This window comes from Bombus impatiens, unplaced genomic scaffold (genome assembly GCF_000188095.3).
Source record: "Bombus impatiens unplaced genomic scaffold, BIMP_2.2 scf_0389, whole genome shotgun sequence".
NCBI lineage: Eukaryota > Metazoa > Arthropoda > Insecta > Hymenoptera > Apidae > Bombus > Bombus impatiens.
The window spans coordinates 1,930,880-1,936,784 of record NT_176808.1 but is presented as its reverse complement, the minus strand read 5'-3'; the positions used below and the strand labels follow the sequence as shown (position 1 = coordinate 1,936,784).

Below are 5,905 nucleotides of genomic sequence, written 5' to 3'. Positions count from 1 at the left end.
CCCTTTTTTTTTTTTTTTTTTTTTTTTACGTAATTTCTTTCTTAAACGGCTCGTAACGTATCTCGCGCACTTTATTGCCACGAACATCGTGCAAAGAATTACGCGATATCCGAAAGAACTGTGTAATTTTCTATTTTTATCGATTTTCCTTGGTACACAAAGTAACAAATCTATGTAACCTACTTTACTTGTTCGCGGCCATTAATGCACTGACATTTACCAGCGTACAATCAAGATAATCCGATATTTAATGAAACTTTCTTTCGATATTCTACGTATCGTCGGTTCGTTGGAACAACGACGCAACCAACGAAACCAGATATCGTTTAACAGATCGTTTTCAAATACTTTGCGATAGAAAATTATTCTACAATTATATTTCCACGACTCTCGATTTGTTTGAAGTGCAGAAATAGCCTGACGGATTAGAGCCGAATTGTTCGAATGATTAACGAAGCAATTGAAACCGGTGTTTAAACGGTAATCAAGAACGAAGCGGAGAATTTCTTCGAAATTTAACTGGTTATAACCGGGCGACACGAAGTTAACAATTCGCGGTGCCTAGCCGCTCTCGTTAATTATTCCGCGTTTCTACATTCGTCTTACTAATTAGTAATTAGCCTCTCTTGCCAAGGATTTTCGCGTTGATGGAATCTGTCGCGTTTATCGGAAAACTCGCACGTGTCTTTCCAATTAACATTATCTATCGCATCTGGAAACAATCGCGTCTCTTACGTCCACATTCATCGCTACGTTTTAAATTTTCCAACGATGGACGACACAATTTCCAGCAGACGTTCGAGCGACGAATCGGGAACGAAGGAAATTTTTAAGGTAAGAAAGGGGATGATGGCATACGTAAAAATAGAAGAACGAGCGCTGCTATCGATTGCACGTTTATGGACGCTATTATCGTCGAATTTATTATTTATAACGATGGTTCGCTTCTTATCAGAAACGCTCCTGCTCTTTCCATCTTCGATTTTACGCTTCGCAAACGATTGTTTATCGTGTTTGTAATTTATCTTCTTGCGAGTTTATTAGGATTTTTGAAATATTTAGAAAATACCTGTTTACTTTACCATTTTCGAAGAAATCGATCAGAGCGAGCCGGTAGCAGCGCAGCCGGTCATCATTTCCTAAATATATAATTTTGTTTTTCGATATAAAACGTAGAAACTATTACATCGCTCTTCCATTTCTTCGTACAACGTGAAAAATAAATTTCCTTCGTGAATATCCCATTTTTACGGATCTTTTGCCAATTGTGAAAACACACGGCGGTTCTTTTTATCATAACGCGTAAATGTTTCGCCAATTTTTTTATAAATCGTACGTAGTTGCGAAAGAGTATCGGGATTAACGTATTGACTCTGCTCATCCACGTGAAAGACGAAAATTTCGTCGTTAGTATGCGTACGCGTTCGTAGGCGATGCAATTACCCGCATACTGGCTGATTCAAAAATATTGCGCGCGTTAATAGCTTTGTATAGGGAGAAATGCCTGTAATTAACGAGCATCGTCCCAGGAAGTTATCAATGGGGCAAATTTGACGCTGTAATCGATTATTTGTAAGTAGAATTTTCCTGGTAAACCGAAATCCATCTGAAAACAAGTATTCGCATTCTATAGAACGACTGTAATTTTCCTACTTTAATTTATAATTTAAGGACAAGTAATGATTATAATTAGATCGTAGGTGTTTACGCATTTATGGCAATTTATCGTATATATACATTTATTGGAAAGCAAAATTTCAGCAAATTTTGCTGTATTTTGTATTTCGCGTTACGAGGTACGTACGATCCGATTGCATGAAACCCGCTACTTGGAAAATAGATTTCTTCGGATACGTGAAAAATTGTTCTATTATGTTTGTCGATGTTGCTTTGCTTCTGTATATGTAACATATAAATTATTACGCGATTCGTATCATATCACAATTCATATCATACGTGTACACCGTAGAAAGTAGAATATGGCTGGGACAATAATTATATGTCAATCTTATCCCACTGAATGCCGCCTGGTTTAACGTTACCGTTCCGATGTAAATAAAATTACATCCATTAGCGCAACAGTAACGATATCAGTTTCCAAATTCGAAAAGCCCGCCAGAAAACCTGCGTTTCGCGTTATCCATATAGCGACAGTTGCCGTATCGCGGCAGTTATGAAACGAGAATAAAAAAAAAGTATTTATTTTAACGCAGAGGAGATTTCGTTTGTTCGAAGCTTGAGTTTAAAATTCGGACTTAAACGATAACACCCATTAACCATACCTACGAATTTTTATGTTTCAATTTTACTCTTGTTAGGATAAACAAAAGTATTTTTCAAAATATTTTACAGCAACGCTTCAAGAACCGCACTTAACGCTTTTGTTTTTCAAGTAAAACGATGAAAACGCGGTATTGTTAGAACAGGCAAAGAATAAATAAGTTTGTGTTGAAGCAATAAAAATGGAGAAAAATGAATAGCATAAAATGAACTTAGTTATGCACTCTTGGAAATAAATGTCGCTCCGATATGCGATATATGTGATAGGAAAATCATCACTGGTCATTTCAACCTATATTTTCGATATTTAAGATACGCGATCGAACAACGCGTGCACATATTTTCAAATTTCGCTGCTACGCGTATGCTTAGATCGCTGTGTTGTTAGTTGGTACGTGTACTGTACGCTAGATCGCGCTGCAGTATAGCGCAAGTTGGCGAATTCGTTGGTACATACGTACGTTGCGTCCGGAGAATATTTCAACAGAGCCATATATGTGCGTACATAGTTGCAAAGAATATAGAAACGTTTGTCGTATTATCGTATATTTATATTTTGTACGATTACGCGAATGATACAACGCTTCGCCGAGTCAATAATCGTATAATCTTGAAGTTTATTCCTTTCGTTTTGTATTTTCTTCTAACTTTATCGTTAACTCATTTATCGAAATTTTGTCAATTTTTATTCACGTTTATCAAATAGATAATTACCGATATCTTAGGTATGAATAATTTTGATGTAACTTTAACAGGAATTTTTATCGATCTTGTCTACGTGATAACGTGCGCCGATAATACGTAGTCTTAGTTCAACGGCTTGTTACAAGATGGCAGTATCGAATTTGCTCGAACGTGTAATATTGATTTTTAATACTTTGATTTTAACGTTAAAAGAGACCACGTAAGAACGACAAATGTAAATTGCATTCGTATTCTAGTTGTAAGAATGCGTTATTACGGTTAATACAAATAAATACTTGTCCTTAATTTTTAAGTCACTCAATAAACTTTGCCGTTACGTTGTTCAACGATACTATAGCAAAGCACACGGTGAAACGTCGGAATTGGAATTTCATTTCGGTAGGTTGAGGTGGTTCAGGCGTTGAGATCGAGGGATGAATTCGATCGATCGAACTTCAATAAGACATTTTATTTCTCTCGTTTAACACAACTGTGTGACGCACGTGTTGTTGTTCCTGCTGTTATTGTTGTTGTCGTTTTTTATGTACAGAAAAATCAGCTCGATATACAAAGGATGTCTGCGACGCGACACGGTGAAAATAAAATCGTAGAAAAACGTTACACGCTACACGATTCGGAGGAATTGCGAGGACGTGGTGTGTGTCGTCTGTTCTAAAAAACGGGCGACAGAATGAACAAATGTTTCGTGTTTTCGCCACGCGCGCTACGCACGTCTAACGCCTAAGCGTGCGCGCGCGGCGTCCTACTATCGAATTATTTCGCCGCAGCGCAGTTTATTAATTCGCGACGATCGATATTACAATTAGTCCTTCAAAGTGAATGCTCAAAGGCAATGCGCCCGCTTCGATTATGCATAAAGTAATCCAATAACTTGGTTGCAATTTAATGGCGCACGTTCCACCTGATGTCCTACATACAAAGTATTATAAATAAGATCGTCCTTGCAACGCAATCGAACGACGCGTTCTATTCGTACGATGTATAAGCTACACGCGCTCTTACGGAATTCATCGTACAGCGAAAGCATCGGAAAAAATGACGCGCTACGTTCAACGATCCGAGGCAGGTTTGCGGAATCGTGTTTGCAGATAATCGACCGAGGATGGGTCGATCACAGTCGACGATCGTTTCGTTTGAACGATTCCCTTTTCGTTTCTTTCCACCTTTCTCGACCATTCGGATCTCTTCGATTGGTTAGGTATCACGCGTAATTTACGTAACTCTAGGAAGAAGGATATATATATAGTATATATAGTATATCTCGTTCTGTCGTTCGTTATAAAATTCATACAGAATACGCTCTTCGATAACGACAAACACGAATTACATCGTCTGCGCTGATTTTAGACGTATTTACAACGAAAGTAATCGCACACGCGACATCCACGCTTTCGTGACCGCTAGCGATTTTCGCGAAGAGAATCGCCGATCGTCAACGCATCGTCACCCGATTCGTCTGGCGTAAAAACGTTATCGCGTATTCTCCTAGTCGAATGAAGATGGAGACACCGTAATTTTGTTCGTTTCGCGTAACCAACGACACTACCACGAGAATTTCAATCGACGTGTACGCGTCCAACGTGAATATTCCGCCGATCGTTCGACGATGCGTTAAGCAGCAGCGATAACTGTGATTTAAATGAAACGTTATACTCGGCATTTTACGCGATAGCTTCATGGTCGGAGTAGCTAGTAAAATATATTCTCATCGAATCGTCTATGGAGAAGAAAAGACACGAGTAAGCGACAATCTCTGTATTTCCTCTCGATCGAAGTTATTTTCGCTAGTTAAATCGACGTAACGCGGTCGAACGGTCGCTTAACTAGAAACTCATGGGAAATTGCCACTGGCGAAATTTCGCGTCCGTAGGCGAGCGGTCACGCAAGTGTTAATATTGTAGGCGATGCGATATTAGGAGACTTCACTTCCCTTGTCGGCAGTTCGTGCTATATACACAGGCTTTAAAGTTACGAGTTATACATCTGGACGCAGAATTCTCGTACCACACGATCGTGTACCAGCGACCCTTTTTGCTAGCTATACAAAGTAATTATCGGCCGTCGCTCGTTCCCGAAGCGTCTCGAATTTATCCTACGATCGATAAGTTCGAATCGAATTTCAAGCATAGAAAACGTAGTATCCTTTGTAACGATAATTTCGTCGCTAAGGTTCGCGTTTCGCGTATTCGTTGATCACTTTGACCGCCACGGTGACCGGAGCGCTCGACGTCTTACAATTGTAAACACTAAACGAAAATTGACAGTTAGGGCATTTCGAACATAACCGATAAGTAGAAGATACTTTGAAATAAAAAGTGCCCCATTGAACGATTAAACATTTTTATTAGAACATCAATAAAAAAAAAAAAATAAGAACAAATCTTGCATTTAACGGTGTACTGTGTTAAAACACTGTGGCGTCCTGAGCGAAACACGCGATTTCGGCGTGGCAGTCGAAGTGTTTGTATGAAACGCGTAAAGAAAGGAAGCTTCGTTCTTCCATTTTCTTCATCTTAGATTCGAAAGCTGTATTTCTTTTTTCCGATTGAACCGTATATGATACAATCAGGTTTGCGGTAGTCGATACAAAGTGGAATAAATTTGAAAGCATTCGGAAACAAGCTGCGCAACGATGAAACGTGGCAACAGAATCGGATACTCATTTTTTATACGGCCTGCGGCCGATCGTTGACAATTTACACGCAAATGCGCGACGAAATAATATTTTACCAAAGCATGGACGCCTGTCGATATCCGACTATCCGACGAGCTACCCTCGCAAACGATATTGACTGCCTTCGTCATTGTACGGTGGAAATGAGTCTAGCACAAAATATATCATATGTATGTATATATGTATACATATATTTTATCGTCGATAATTGTGTTCGAGGCGCACAGCCGCGCCCCGACGCCATCG

General features: G+C 39.2%; 1 long non-coding RNA gene across 1 annotated transcript; it reads right to left on the bottom strand.

Annotated features, from left to right (window-relative positions):
- Window positions 1-3,412: 3,412 nt before the first annotated feature.
- Window positions 3,413-5,437, bottom strand: LOC112212952. Its single transcript, XR_002946811.2, has 2 exons — window positions 4,277-5,437; window positions 3,413-4,207 (listed from the first exon to the last, which is right to left on the bottom strand). It is a non-coding gene; the product is annotated as an uncharacterized LOC112212952 (long non-coding RNA).
- Between the last annotated feature and the right edge of the window lie 468 nt (window positions 5,438-5,905).